Here is a 16,709-nt window from a genome sequence, read left to right as displayed (position 1 = left end):
GTGAGCGACTAAAAGGAGTTGGTGGTGGTCCCAGTGACAACGAAGGTTCAGGCTCATCATAGTCCAACCTTATTCTTACTCCTTTTTCTCTTTCCCCGCTCACATGTTGGTTAAGAAAAGATCTCAGATGTAAGAAGTTGGTTGCTACTCCTTCGGGTGTTAAATCGATGCGTTCTGGTGTATGTGTTTTTCTTGCTTCTTCCCATATCTGTATTTGGCGGAGTCAGTAATTAATTAGAAGGTTAAGGGTATTTACTAGAATAGTGGGTGTATGTCCAGCATAGGGAACATGAAACATGATCAAAAATTTGCCGAATGTCGGTTCGTTTGGTCGTACGGTCCCGTTGTTCGGCTAATTACAAAGAAGGAACCCCTGAGCGAGAAGGGGTTGGTGTCTGAAAAGAGGAGAACTTCGGGAACATGATTCCCGTTGGAGTGCCTCCCAGAGTAGAAACAACGTAGATGTAGTTGATGATGCTTGGCCAGCTTTAGGTGTTGAAGTACGAGGTACTTGATTCTCCTTGCCAGGAGACTCGCTTTCAAACATGATAAACTTGATGGAATTGGAGCTACACTACTAGTCTTTTATGATAAACTTAGCGGCGTAGCCCCACGGTGGGCGACAACTTGTTGCTACAACAAATATAAGACCAAGGATAGTGACTGGACTGGTTAAGCAAAAGGGTTCAACGGTTTCGGTTTGTCTAACACAGGTCGTAGGGTCCCCCCCACATATGCAATACGTAGGATTGGATCACTTTGTTATTGTTTGTTTTGAATTCTGGATTGAAGAATATTCAACCCAGAATGTTTATGTGTAATGTGATTGTGTTAAAGTGAGTGAAGAATAGAACATGCCAGGAGCAAGTTCTAGAGATAAGGAGTGAGATTTCGAAGTGTTCAGCTTAATGACAAGGTGTTGTCATTTATAGAGGAAGGGCTTGGCACAAGAAGAAACATTTGACTAGTGATCCATGACTGCAGTCAGGGGCGACCCACATGATACGAGTCGGGGTCCACAGACCCCAATGTTTTTTTAAAAAAAATAGAAGAACCGGTATGTTAATTTTTTTATGGACCCCATAAAACAAATTAATTGGACCCCATAGTATTAAAATCAAAGATGGTGTGGTGGTAAATCCCCTTTTATTCCAACAAATAGGTCTCAAGTTCTAGTTTTCCATCTCCTCTTTTTAGTTTATTTTTTCATCAAAATTAAACTAATGCTTTAAAACAACACAATCATCCATTAACCCTCTAATTTGCTTCTTTAAAATAATGATAAATTTAATATCCCTGAATGATTTAATTTCGCATTTGATTACCAAGTAAGACTTTCAACATATAGTGGCATTTATAAAAAAAAGCTTAAAAAAAAACTTAAACAAAATTTTAAAGTTATGTGAAGTAATTGTGTTGTTTAGGTAGCTATTGGTTCCAAACAACTTATTAATCACCGCTATGTGATAACTTGATGCTTAAATATGGTTCTTAATAATGTAGTGGTTTCATGTCCACTAAAAGCTTTTACATTATTTCCTAGCCCTGACCCAGCCCGACTACAATAACCGACCTGAAAATTTTAATGTTTGTTTGTGAAAAAAATTTATGCAAAAAAATAGACTCCAATGGAAAAAAATCTTGGGTCTACCACTGACTGCAGCGGAGGACTTGCTCTTTTTGGTAGGTAATGCAACGCCCTAACACGCTTTTACTGAAAAGACGCAACGGAAATTTGTACCATAAAATTTCTTTCATTATAAACCTTATGTCTTACTTGAAAGTTCACTTTTATAGTAACTCCTCTATATTGAATACATCAAACTAACTCAATTATAGAATAAAACATAACTTATATATAACAAATTACATTCTTATACACCCCGTACAATCCTTCATGTGACTCGGTCCTTGATCTCTATCCCTTGATGATCCTCGTGTTTCGTACTACCTGCGCTCACCACATAAAGTCATAACATTAGCACGCATCATAAACACACAAGATTTATTCACGTTTACTCTTTGTTCCATTAACTCTTTACGTTCCAGCTTTCCATTTGATCATATGATCCACGGTGAGACTTCCTTGCTAATCCTGCGTTCCACTTCATTCACCAGGCATACTATTAATATCGTTAACACTAATTTCATTGGGTACATGCATAGCTATTTTCTTACATACTTGTACATAATTATATAATCACACATAACCAATTACATACATACGTTCGTACCCTTATATAAACACATCTACGTCACTTCATGCGTATCTACATACACCCATACCTACATCATTGCGTACACTTCCGACATTATACATATATACAAATATACATTCCTGCTAGTAGCATACCTAACTCATACATGCCTAATCACATACGTACCTCCATAAACTTACATATGCCTCTATACTTATCTTGCTCCATTTCATGCCTGCGCACACGCTCATTGCAGCTCGTGAACACTTTACAATAAGTTAGATTACATTTTGGGACACCCTATGGGCTACGGGACTGATTTGGACGAATTCTGCACATTTTAATGAACTTGCAGCTGACGCATGGCCGTGCGTCCAACCGCATGACCGTGCGGTACCTACGACGTCGGGGGCACTGGTAGTGCACAAGCCCGTGCATTGATTTACTCTGCACGACCGTGCGGCCAAGTGCACGACCGTGCGCCACCAATTCCTTACGGTGACAACCTACTGCTTTACGGTAGAAAAAAATGGCTTCAGAGCCTACCGTAACTTACGGTAGCTACCGTAAGTTACGGTGGCACCCAGATCAGCTATCATTCAAAAATGCTAAAACTCGCATAACTTGCTCGTTTTACACCCTTTTCACTCGATTCTTTTTCCTACGCGACCGCAATTAAATTCCCCATCTCATGGAGTTAACATTCGACATCCGGATTAACAAAATTCTAATCCTTTAAGCTATCGACTTATTACCTTTTTACCAAGTTTTGACCCGTCATGCTTTTATCAACATAATCTGATTATTTGACCTCGATTCCTCATGAACCTTATAATTTCAACGTTGTTTATCATAAAGGATCAAATTCTTAGATGTCTTGCATCCTCTTAACACACTTTCGCTCAAAGCTTATTTTGACCCGTTTAATCTCATCAAAAATCCTTTGACTTAGATAACTTTCCTCGTCTAAACTAGATCAATACTTATCTTGAAACTTTCATCATTGCATAATCTTACATAATTTCCCACACTCATGAACATGAAATATATATGCATACTAAGAAGTGAGTCGGAAGTCACTTACCTTGTGCATCCGTGCTCGTAACCGCTTCCTTGCCTCATCTTGACCCGTTATCCTTCCATGCTTGGTCCATGCTTGTGTGGTTCCAATTCTTTCATGTTGTCATGCCATAATAATGTTAGTATTCATGCCTATTCAAATTAACATACATTTACCAACCCTTATCAACATTGGCTTTCACTAACATGCATATGACATGATTCGTCAACCACATTATTCAATATCTTCGAAATCCAATTCCGTTATCACACATAACACATAATTGGTCTAACACACAATCCATGATCTCTTGATTCTTATGCTTGTGTCAAAATGCCTAATCATACTATAATTCCTCGGTTGACTTTCAGAAAGTCAACCTTCTAGCATATAACTTCTAACCTTTGAACAAGCATTCATGTTGATATAGTAGACCATATTAATAACATCACATTCATTTCATACATAATGTTGTATGACACATACAACTACACGATCACCTAGTCGCATACATAATCTACACATAATCAATTTACGCATACTTGTGCTTTCATGGTTCTACACTTTGACAACAACATTGCTAAGTTAGACAACTTTAATGTAATTCATAACATCATCCATTACTAATTTGGTCATATGTTATACGTTTAATACATATTCACTTCTTGATCGCAATTAAGTGATTAATACAAACATATGGCGAGCATCGCCCGTTCAAGCACAATGTAAAAGCCTCTAATGCATAATCTTGACCATCACATACATTCAACCCGAATTCTTGTACTAGTTCCACCCAAAGCACATTCTTTAAGTTAGTATACTACTAGTTACATCATTATCATACGCCATTCATATATGTCAAACCACTTCCTAAAATCTCACATCCTAACTTCACTTAGGCATTTCATCATACACTTGGAGTGCATACTACTTCCTATGCACATAGTACAAGTATTTTATGCATAATATTACTAGTTCATATCAAGATCATCAATTTCCATTAGAATCATGTAATTTTTATACTATACCCAAATTAACTAACAATTACTTATTACATACAACATCATACATCAATCTTATTGAACATGCATGATTACCCATATCATCATTTTCACTACTACAAGTGGGTTTCATCCAAAATCATCAAATTACTTAGAATCTCGCATAGTTCATGGTCTATATTGTGATTCTAACACATCTACATGATCAATTTCATACAATTCATGGATTGATCATAACCCACTTCATAGCAAGATCATCAAATCATAAATTACAACTTACCACATGTTTGCTAGGGTTAGATCATCAAGAAAACGAGTTCATGCATCGGATTTGAGCTTAATTTCCCTTCAATTTGAAGATTTTTCATGAATTAGGGCTTGCACCCCTTCTCTCACTTTCTCCTGATCGTTCATACGCACACACACCTAGTGTGTGTGTGGAGTTTTTGTTTTAATAACTCAAGTTCTCCTTTTTGACAATCTTGGCCCTTAAAGTTTGTTACTTGATCACAATTGTCACCAAATTACTTCCCTACTTGTTTTACCTAGTTATTTAACTAGGTTTAATAACGTAGTTATTATATTTCATTCTATCGATCATGGTAACATACTAGCAATTTAATAATTCGGGTTTTGGGGTGTTACAGGTAACAGGCTTTGGACCTGCGGGTAAAATGATGTATTCTCCCACATGCTCCTTTTGCGGCTGAGTGTGAGCGTTCACACGTAAAGTGTGATGTGACCGGTCATTGTCTTGTGCTTTTTGTTGTTTACGACAGTTGGTCAATTCTGAACCCTTTTAGCTTTTAACCCTTTAAGCTGTATTGCGTTATAGCCAGTTTATTAAGTTAATAAACTTTGAACTACTTACGTCATCAATAATTATATTCCATTTATATCGTTTGGACGAATGCATTTAAAAACGAATCTGGGTTTGTTGTCGTACATCTCGTTGAAATGAATGTAGGAATTGTCAACAACATCAATTATAACTTTTGAATACAATGTATGTAGGATTAAGATGCACGTGACCAAAAGTTCTGAAAACATGACATGTGGGCCACTGGCCTCAACTTCCAAAAGCCACATTACATTATTTTGACCAAAACGTTTCAAGCAGGGCGTTTTCGTCATTTCATTTCATGTTTACTATAACTAAGTTATTTTCCGTCCGCGCGTTGCGACGGGACCCAATGACTACAAAAGGCGTGCCAGCAACAGTAAACAGATACCGAACATCATAACATAAATAAAATGACGTGGTAACGATAGTCACTCCATCATAAAAAAACGATTTTAAATAACCAAATATATAATGATAGGACCTATACGTCCTACACGTTGGAAATTCGGTTGTTTTCAGTTCAGTTATTATGGTGCTAACACGTTAAAATATGGATGAGCTCGGTACCAGTAACGGCAGCGAAAGTACCGATCCGGAAAATCATGGAAATTAGGTACCGGCACCGAAAATGTTCGGTAAAATACGGTATGATATTTGAAGGTAAAAATCAATAAATACAGGTATGGTGCTTGACCGGTGTCGAACTGAAAGTAACGATTCTGAAAACGCCAAAAGGTGGGTACCAAATTGGTATCGAAAATGATTTGGTATAGTAAATTTGGTACCAATACGATACCGGTTCGTTTACAGAATTTGATACGATTTGCTCATCAATATTCTAAATATCCAAGTTAATTTTACATGCTACAATTCATTCGTTACAGAAAAAGATAAAAAAGAAAACAAAATAAGTTGTGTATATAAAATCTCATTCAAACGAAATACAGTTTACTTACTGTGTGTATGAAAAGTAATATAAACGGTGCAATTACTTGCATTGCTCCGTTGCTACAGGATTTGATAAGCTCGGTACCTCATGTATTGTATGGGTTGAGTAAATTTAATTTAATATATTAAATAATAATAAAAGTTACATTTTTAAGAACCTGGTCGAGCTGAGGAGCGAGACTAACTCCGACCGTTAGGGAGACTAAAGCGGGAGGCTGTGTTATACGGGTTGAACACATGTAATTTTATATACCATACAATAAAAAAGTTATATCTTTATAAATCCTATGTATTATACGTGTTGAATAAATCTAATTTTATATACTACATATTAAAAAAAAAGGTTATATTTTTAAAACCCCGAGTATTACACAAGTTGCATACATGTAATTTTGTATAGTAAAAAATAAAAATGTTATATCTTTAAAAAACCTCGTTTATTACACGTGTTGAATGAATCTAATAAAAATTTATATCTTAAAAAACTAACGGATATACTCGATATACGATGGATCGGGTGATTGTGGTGATTGTTCTTATAAATGTCACGTAAACATAGTTATTACCGTATTTGAGTTGAGAATTGAACACGAAAATATAAGTATAGAACCAATAAACACCTTTTAAACATTTTTGAAATAGGTTCTATCCTTAACTATTTTAGTTTAATAAAATAAATAAATCATTTAAATTAACCGAGTTAGGGCTAAAGGACATAACTTGTAAAGGTTTGCAAACATCGAGTACGTTTTCTGTAATTATTGAAGACAAAGGACACAGTTCGGAATAAGTGATATAAATAAAGGACGATTTTTGTAATTTACTCTATTTTAAAATATTATATGTATATTATCTCTTATATGAATTGTTTAAATTTATATTAAATTTAATTGTATAATTATCTTTTAATTGATATTAATTATCTTTAAAAATAGATGGTTTCAATGAATGACATGTGTCCAAAACTTGGTTTCTTTTATTACAGTAGATAGATATAGATTATGAACAAGTGTGAATACGTGAAAACGTATGTTTTGAGTAAAATTGGGGTTGATTGTTACCTTCTTAATAATTTCGCTAATAGTTTAACTTTGAATCAGTCAGAAAACATATTTTAATTGGTTATAAAGAATTTTAATTGGTAAGCTTTAAAAACATGTAAACCAATTCAGATATTATCTTTTATGCCAAACTAAAAATATGAATCAGTAAATTTATGCCAAACACTCCCTAACTCATCAATCTCCAAACTAAAAATATGAGAATCGGACTAAAACTCCACAATCATAGATACATTATTCAAAAATAATACTTATAAACATTTGTAAAAAACATACGTCTTAAAAAACACTTAATTGTTTGTTAAGAAGTATTTAACATTTAAGTTTTGAGTTAATTACATAGTTAGTCCCTGGTTTGCACAAAGTAACATACTTAGGTATTGATAGTTTAAAATCACATTATAGGGTATTAATTTTTCATTTTGTAACGTTTGGAGGTATTAACATTATTTTTAGGTTTAAAATCACATTCTATTAGTACCTAAGTATGTTATTTTATGCAAACCATAGGGACTAACTATGTTAATACCCTATAAGTTAATACCTCCAAACATTACAAAATGAAAAGTTAATACCCTAGAAGGTGATTTTAAACTATTAGTACCTAAGTATGTTATTTTGTGCAAACCACAGGGACTAACTATGTAATTAAATCTTTAAGTTTTAGTTTTAGGTTTTTTAAAAAAACATTTAAGTTTTAGTTTTAAAGTTCATGTTTTGAATAAATATGTAGTAGTTATTTTGCAACATATTTGGGTCTAATATTAATCTATACAAAAAAATATATCAAATTTTGAGTTAAATGACTGATTAATCTCTATGGTTTATTATTTTTACAGAGTTAGTCCTAATATTTCAAAATTTACATAGTTGGTCCCTGTTATTGTGATTTTTACACTCAACCAATCCTTGTCACTAACTCTATTAAACTTTCTAGGTAAGTCTTGTTAAATGACTTAAATACCCTTACTTATTAAGAAAAACAAATTAGAAAGATAAAACAACATATATTTGTGGGTCCCACCCAACCACCACTTCTACTTCTTCTACCCCAAACCACCACCACCACCATCTAACCTCCACTACCATCTCACCTCCACCACCATCTCACCTCCACCCCCGAACACCTACCATCTCACAAACACGACCGAACACCTCCACCACTGAACATCTCCACTACTGAGCACCCACCATCTCACAACCACCACTACTCACTCTGTTCCAGTGGTCAATGATTGAGTCCGAATTCACATAAGCCGACGTAGAAGGGCAAATCTACATAATTAAAACTTTTGATTGCCTGAAAAACAATCATGCCATGCCATTTCAGCCCTCATCACCACCCTCAACTACCTGCCGCCCCACACAATACAACGAACAACCACAACACCACCACCCTCAACTACTCGCCGGAAAAACAAGTCTTGCCAGAAAAAAACTTGTATTCCTGAAAAAACAACAACACCAGCTAAATCCCTTGTTACCCTCACTATAAACCACCACACCAGCTGTCACCCTATTGTTTCTGCCATCTAGAAGCTCTCCCGCCACCGTCATGGCTCTGCCGCCCATGGTGGTGGTCGGTCGGTTCTTAGAGAGAGGGGGAAAGGATAATGTTTGGTTGTAGGGTTTTTGAGAGAGGGGGAGAGATGAGGAAGAAGATGAGGGGAGGGCCCATCTCTTTTATTTTTTGTTTGTTTAATTGTTCATTGTTATTCTAGTAATTTCGCACACACTTAACTGAGAAATTTACTTATATTAGTGATAAGGATCACCCGAGTGAAAAAATTGCAACCACTAGGACCAACTCTGTAATAATTGAAGTCTGGGGACAAACTCTGCAGAAATGGCAAACAACAAGGACTAACCCGACATTTAACTCTTAAACTTTCGTAAAATGAATTTTTACCCTTCAACTTTAGAAAGAAAAAGCAGTGGAGAAATATAAATATAGTTAAACCACCCTTGCTCTCCCAACCTGACCCTAACATTTGTATCTCTTAGCCCTCTCAGTAGATCTATCCCTCTCGATTTGGGTCTCTATATCCCCCAGCAAACTCCGCTTGATGTTAACGATTCTCCACTACCACCCCTCTCTCTTTCCCAATTTGTAAGATGTCCATAACTCACATATGAACAAAAAAATATATTGTGAGAAGGTTGATTTGGCAGTCAACAGGAAGGATAATTTTGTATGAATTTTTCTAATTCATGAGAACAAAACCAATTTTATATGAAAAAACCTACATTCTATGATAATGGGAACGAACAAGCGTGGATTCAAACATGTGACAGCCGGAAAAATTCCATGATAATTTCGTACAGCTTAATCACTATTTATATAATTTAACTACGTTCTTTTGACTAAATTTATGAATGATTGATTCGTACAAAGTCTAGCAGTGATAGGATATGTTAAAACATTACAATTCATTTTGCCAATTCGCCGTGTCGCGAAAACAAACAACTATGTCCTAATACGTTGGCAAACAATGCTGAAAAACACTATTCACCTGAACACACTATTCATGCCAGGAGAGTTCAAAAACTTCCTAAAACGACTGACGAATGACCTGAAAGCATAACATGATAAACGTACACACAAAAACCCTAATTAAGGGCATCACTTGCAATAATACCTAAACTTTCCAGAAAAATGCCTAAACACCTAAAATTGTTCGATCCGAATAACAAACTAATAAATCAGCATCTCGCAGCGTTTTTCAGCATTCCGCAACAGCACCAAAGCTTTTAGATAATGCTAATTATCTTAAACGATCTATAGGATATCGAATAATTATTCAATATATCCCTACCGGTATCATCGAACACCTTCCGTATACTAACTACTAACTGGTAAGAACCTGGTGTCGAAACTAGTGAGATATTTTATATCTTAGCATTTAAGTAACTAGTCTAGTGAACTAGTTAAAGTTTATTATCACCCTAAAACATCATTAACACCCTGACGATGCAAGGAACCACTAATGACTAAAATATCTAAAAGATTAAGCATTTCAAGCACATGTTATATTTATAAACAATTTCAAACTTAAACTCTACCCCATGTGGGTCTCACTAGCACTTCTACATACTAGTGATGATGATGATAGATGTAAAGTATGGCCTTTGAAGATCATATATTGACTTATGGAGATCTACACCTTATAAACAAATAACCATCTTTCATATATCATCCTACCACATTTCCTACAACTTTTAAACACCACTCTCACTCTCTCTTTCCCCTCTAACTTATGGCAACAACAACATCCATCACCACCTCCATTTTCTTCACCATAACACCCTAAATACAAGCATATATGGGCCTTTTATGAAGATCTAAAGTGATTCAAAGCTTGGGGAGTGCACTCGGAGCCTTAATCTCACCATTGGAGCTTCAAGACCATCTTGTTATCTTCATCTTCTTCATCTAAGTATCATCCCTAGCCTAGAGCTAGTTGTGAGTCTTCAAACTTGTACCTTTATGCTTCTTATCTTATGTAGATTAAAGATGTACAACTTGAACATCTTGAATCTAAAGATAAAATACAAGAAAACCCTAAATTAAAGAAGATAATCTAACTTAACTATGTGTTTTTCTAGTTATTCTTGATGTTAGTTTAGTGTAGATTATGTTAGATTAAAGGATCTTGTAGATGATGTTCAAAATTATGATCTAAGCATGTAGATGCTTAGATCTAGCAAAATCTACAAACTTGAAGTATCATGAACTTTCATCTCGTCTTAAATAAAGTTTTTGAAGATATATAGTTTGTAAAGAAACTAAAGATATATGTCTAAAACGTAGATCTTGAAATTTAACATAAACAAGCTTATGGAAAATGTTAAAGTAAGAACATGAACATAAAAGTGTTATTATTTTTAAAGATCTTAACAAAATATACATAAAAGTTAATGATGCTAGAAGTTGTGCTTGTACGAAACTACGTGGAAATTGATCTTGTATGAACTTGTTTGAGTTTTGATGATCATGAGGAAGTGGAAAATTGATTCATATACATTTTGAAAACATGGAAAACGTCCATAGTATAGGGGAAACATTGGCAACGAAATTACCCAGGACCTCAAGAGGCCACGACATGATATGGGTAATCATCGATAGATTGACAAAGTCCGCACACTTCTTGCTCGTCATGGAAATAGTGGCTCTATCTCAAAGAAATAGTGGCTCGTCATGGAGTGCCTATTTCAATCATTTCAGGCCGAGACGGTCGCTTTATTTCAAGAATTTAGAAGTCATTCCAACAGGCATTTGGATCTCATTTAAATCTAAGCACGACCTTTCACCCACAAACTGACGGCCAGAGCGAACGGACAATCCAAACACTCGAATATATGCTTCGTGCGTGTGTTATGGATTTGGGTGGCAATTGGGATACTCATTTACCGTTGGTTGAATTTTCCTACAATAACAGCTACCATACAAGTATACTAATACAAGCTACACCGTTTGAAGCTCTTTATGGTCGAAAGTGTCGCTCTCCGCTATGTTGGGCGGAAGCGGGCGATAAACAGTTAATTGGCCTGGAATTAGTCCAAGAGACTACGGATAAAATTTTTCAGATCAGAGAACGTATCAAGGTGGCTCGTGATCGACAAAAGAGCCACGCAGACAAGAGACGGAAGCCATTATCTTTTGAGGTCGGAGACAATGTCTTGTTGAAAGTTTCGCCTAGCGAGGTTCGGTAAGCGTGGAAAGCTTAACCCTTGATATGTAGGACCATTTGAAATCCTAGAAAAGATTGGCACTGTTGCCTACAAGCTGAAGTTACCAGACGAACTTAGTAGTGTGCATGACATGTTTCATGTGTCGAATCTTAAAAAGAGTCCAACGCAAGAGACGGTTATCATCCCTGCGAATGAGGTTCACATTGATGACAAACTCCAATTCACCGAAGAACCTGTTGAGGTGATGGACTGGAAGATCCAGAAAACACGGAAGAGTCGTATCAAATTCGTAAACGTTCGTTGGAACTCTCGGCACAGACCCGAGTATACTTGGGAATGTGAAAATCAAATCAAAGCCAAATATCCTCACCTGTTCGCGAAGACTCCTGCAAAGGATGACTCAGCTTGAATTTCGGGACCAAATTCACTATAACAGAGGGAGAATGTGACAACTGCCACTTTCTAGAAATTTTCGTACATTTAAATTAAACATTTAAGTTATACAGTTATATGTTTTAAACATCCGAACTGCATGATTTCATGTCATACATTTAGAATACTCATGAAATACATATTTATGGTGCATATTATTCATTTTTATTGGTTACATCTGAAACAGTTTAAACAATGCATCGAAACAACTAGTATAGTACCTAGGAGACTATTAGTGCCGACTTAAACACAGGATCCACAGAAACCAGCTTAATGACATATTTTGGACTTAGACGAGAGTCCAACATCAAATATACATTAAACCCTAATTGGGAATGCAAGGGTTTGGTTTAATACCTTCCCGAAGTCCGACAAACACTAAAAACTGTACGAAAAGCACTATAAGTAACAAATTCAACACTTTTATGCAGAAAATCAGCAGAAATCAACATTGTAACTTTTATACAATGTGTAAAAGTGTTGTTTAACTCAAAATTCATATGGAAAGACATCGGGGTATCATTTAAACCAATAACCATATCATTCCCTACAACTTACACAAGCTAAACGTTCAACTATCTACTAACGGAACAAACGCCAAATGATATCCGAACATTATCTAAACTTTTTTTTAGTAAGTAGCTAACATTTCGGCATTTTAAAGCTAGTTATGACATCTAAACATCTTAAAACAATTGAAAACCTCAAACACCTAAACTTCCTAATCCTTTTTCCTACATTTCTAACACTTTAAACAACTTAAAACAATTCACCAAACAAGACCCCCCCTTGTTCGACCGCCCCCATGGGAACCCCCCCTGGCCACTTGGTGAAATATCTAGATATTTCACTAAGTTTGCAAGTGGTGATGTTGGTGAATGATTAAAACTTATGATCTTACTTTTACTAGACCATAACCATCATAATTTACACCATTATTTTCACACACAAAACCTCCCAACCTCAACCCCATTTTTGGCCAATAACAAGCTCAAACCACCTTCATTTTTAAGCCTTTCCATGATGATCAAGTTGCATTACCATGGAACTTGAGAAGATCTAAGACATCTCCAAGTTGAAGTGTAGGTCCCCTATCTCGTATGGATAGTAACAAAACTAATAATCTACCAAGGGTGCGGAATCCCCTTGATAAACCGAACACAACAAAAACAAGAACAGAAACAAATTACCAACATGAAGCAAGCATTTTCACACACTTTGAAGGTTTCAACCATCAAGATCATCATCTTCTTTGCTTTTCATTTTCATCAAGATCATCCCTAGCCACAAGAGCTAGAAGTGAGCATTCTAATCTCTTTTACAAGCTTGTTTATTTATATATTGCTTATGAACAAGTTATTATCTAAAACAATCATACAAAATAAAGATGGATATACATGAAAGAAAACTAAAAATCATAATATATAAGTTGTATATGTTGTGATATGAAACTTATTATTTGATTATTTGAGGTAGTTATGATGAACATCATATGAAAACTTGTTAGATGATGTTTAAAAACATGATCTAGCAAGTGTACATTAAAGTATTAAAAGGGTTATGTTAAAATTGATGTTTTAATGGATGAACATAATTTTTGGTGTTGAAAAAGTATACAAATTACTACACTAAAAATTATGCTTTTTGAAAGATTTATATAAGTAACATACAAAATGGGTTTTCTATAAAAGTTTGGCAAAACTAGAAGTAAGGTATGATTTTTGAACAAACAAACATATGTGAAGATCATACCAAAACCCTACATGATTATGAGTTCATATTGTTAAAAGTGTGTTATAAATCTCATGTATTTTTGTTTAGAAATGATATGAGTAAATTGTTGTTGATTTGAAAAGAAAATGATATGTTTTAATAAACATGGCAAAGTTCATATTTTAAAGGAACTATGGCCAATTTTTCTTAGAAATCACATGGTAGAAAAATTATCATTTTAACAAAGTCTTTACTAGAATGCAAGATTTGAAAGAATGGTTTTTCTAAGAACAAAAATAGATATAAATATATATTTTGTGAAAAAATATATATTTAGTGATCTTAACAAATTATGTGCTATGTGTTTGTTGATTATATTAGTTATACATGAAAGTTAGGAACTTGAATATATTGATACAAATAAATACAAGACACATTACAACTAAAAGACTTACAAGAATACATATAAACACACCTTAAAAGCAAATTACGGACGATTCGGACACCCGGATACAACTTATGGACAAATCGGACATATGGACAAATAAACGGACTTTATAAGTGTTTCGGACTACAGTATATAATATATCAAAGCTTGGTAAACTACATTTTCAAAACTGATCAAGTGACCATATATATTTTACAAATATGCAAAATATATTACACATTGGTTTATCTTAAAAAGGTATTATTTTTGAAGTATATAAAGATATGTATAGGACAAAGTTCAATGAACCACCCTTATTGCGAGAACCAATGTGAACACAAAATAAAATCTAAAAAAAATCAAAAAGCACTCAAAAAAATTATTTTTTTTAATATTTTTTTAGAAAAAATCGCTATATTTCGTTACCAAAAAAAAGTTTTTTTTTTCGAGTAACAGTTATCCATGCACATGTGCATATGTATCATTACTTCGACAAATTCGGTAATACGTTATCAGGAATAAACAATTGCACTTTAATTTACAATACCATCTGTAATACACTACTTTTTACATTACTAATATTCAAAATGCACATGTGCATCATTAGGTATAACCATGATATAACGTGTTTTAGTACAAAAAGTTTGTGATTTTGAATGGTGAAGTAGGCCCATATACATGTTTTTTGGTTAGTTATATCTAGTGGTTGATGGTTTGGTTATAATTGTCAATTTATGATGTAATATGTTGATTGGATGGTATAAACGGTGTTTACATTCATGTAATAAAGTGAAAATATTTGTAATGGTATTGTATTATGGATGGTATGAGGTAATGGTATTGTATTATGGATGGTAGGAGGTAATGGTAGTGTATTATGGATGGTATGATAGATGAAAGGGAAAGTGTATTCACAGTGGTGTACCAAAACACCTTATTTCATATTGATACATATAGACGCACATGTGCATTTCTAATATTGGTAATGTAAAAAGTATTGTATTACACTTGGCAGTGTAAATGAAAGTGCAATTGTCTAATATTTGTAATGAATTACGGAATTTGTCAAAGAAATGACAAAAATGCACATGAGCATGTTTGTGTATTATGGATGGAATGATAGATGTAAGAGAAAGTAGTGTACCAACACACCTTATTTCATCTTGATACATATAGATGCACATGTGCATTTCTTATTTTGTTAACGTAAAAAGTAGTGTATTACACGAGATAGTGTAAACGAAAGTGCAATTGTCTAATATTTGTAATGAATTATGGAATTTGTCAAAGAAATGATACAAATGCACATGTGCATGGATAACTGTGACTCGAAATTTTTTTTTTGATTTTTTTTTATTATAAACAAAATATAGCGATTTTTCCGAAAAAAAAATAGTAAAAAAAAAATTTTAGGTGTTCTTTATATTTTTTTAGGTATTACTGTCTGAGTTCACACTGGTTCTCGCGGTTCTCGCAATAAAGGGTCAACGGATCCTTCTCCTATGTATATACATATATATATATATATACATACATCTAAAATGTATTATTTTGCTAAAAGACTAAAATTATATATTTCTAGAATTAGTCTTAAAAGTAGATTATTTTTAAGATGATTTTTATACCTTTTACCAAGCATAGATTATATATTTGTATGAAATATATCTTGGAATATATATATATATATATATATTAGGAATACAAGATCACGTATAATGAATACAAAGATATTCGTATTCCTATACGTACAACTATATATTCACTTACATCACCAACACTTGATGAAAACACAATTATACAAGTATGATACAACTCACAAGATACAAGAATATATATACTTTGCAAAATATATATAAAACAATTATAAATTATTACATCTAAGACACAATTTAACGAATAAAAAAATACATACAAGTCTTAATACATATTCAAGATAGAAGACTTGTACATGAGTCTTTACAAAGACCGAAGTGTCTAACAAATCTAGGACGTTTGTAGGTCGTGATACAATTCAAGACAACCGCACCTGAGATTACAGTTATATATACAATTTACGGAACACAATTATGTGAGTTCGTGTCCGCTCTTCATTTTAAATGCTTTTCAACTTTACAACTATTGGGGAAAATCATGTTCAATAGTATGATAAGTCAAGGAATGAAACACCATACATCATGTGCGAGTAGGGCTATACAACTAAGCACCATTAATCTAGTTTGGACCTAGGTACAAAGGGTTAGATCTAATGGGTTTTGGCGAGCCCCACTCTTGGTTGTGGATCCATTCAGAAGAGTGCGTTTGTGACCCAGTCGAGGATAGTCGACACAAAATCG

The 16,709-nt window shown here is 34.1% G+C and overlaps 1 long non-coding RNA gene across 1 annotated transcript; it reads right to left on the bottom strand.

The window, feature by feature from the left end:
* Positions 1-1,738: 1,738 nt before the first annotated feature.
* Positions 1,739-4,677, bottom strand: LOC118481902. The gene is made up of 3 exons (XR_004866319.1): positions 4,540-4,677; positions 3,283-3,370; positions 1,739-1,951 (listed from the first exon to the last, which is right to left on the bottom strand). It is a non-coding gene; the product is annotated as an uncharacterized LOC118481902 (long non-coding RNA).
* Between the last annotated feature and the right edge of the window lie 12,032 nt (positions 4,678-16,709).

The sequence above is a fragment of the Helianthus annuus genome, chromosome 9 (genome assembly GCF_002127325.2).
Source record: "Helianthus annuus cultivar XRQ/B chromosome 9, HanXRQr2.0-SUNRISE, whole genome shotgun sequence".
In the NCBI taxonomy this organism is placed as follows: Eukaryota; Viridiplantae; Streptophyta; class Magnoliopsida; order Asterales; family Asteraceae; genus Helianthus; species Helianthus annuus.
Note: the sequence above shows the minus strand (reverse complement) of the source record. Positions and strands in the feature narration are given on the sequence as shown.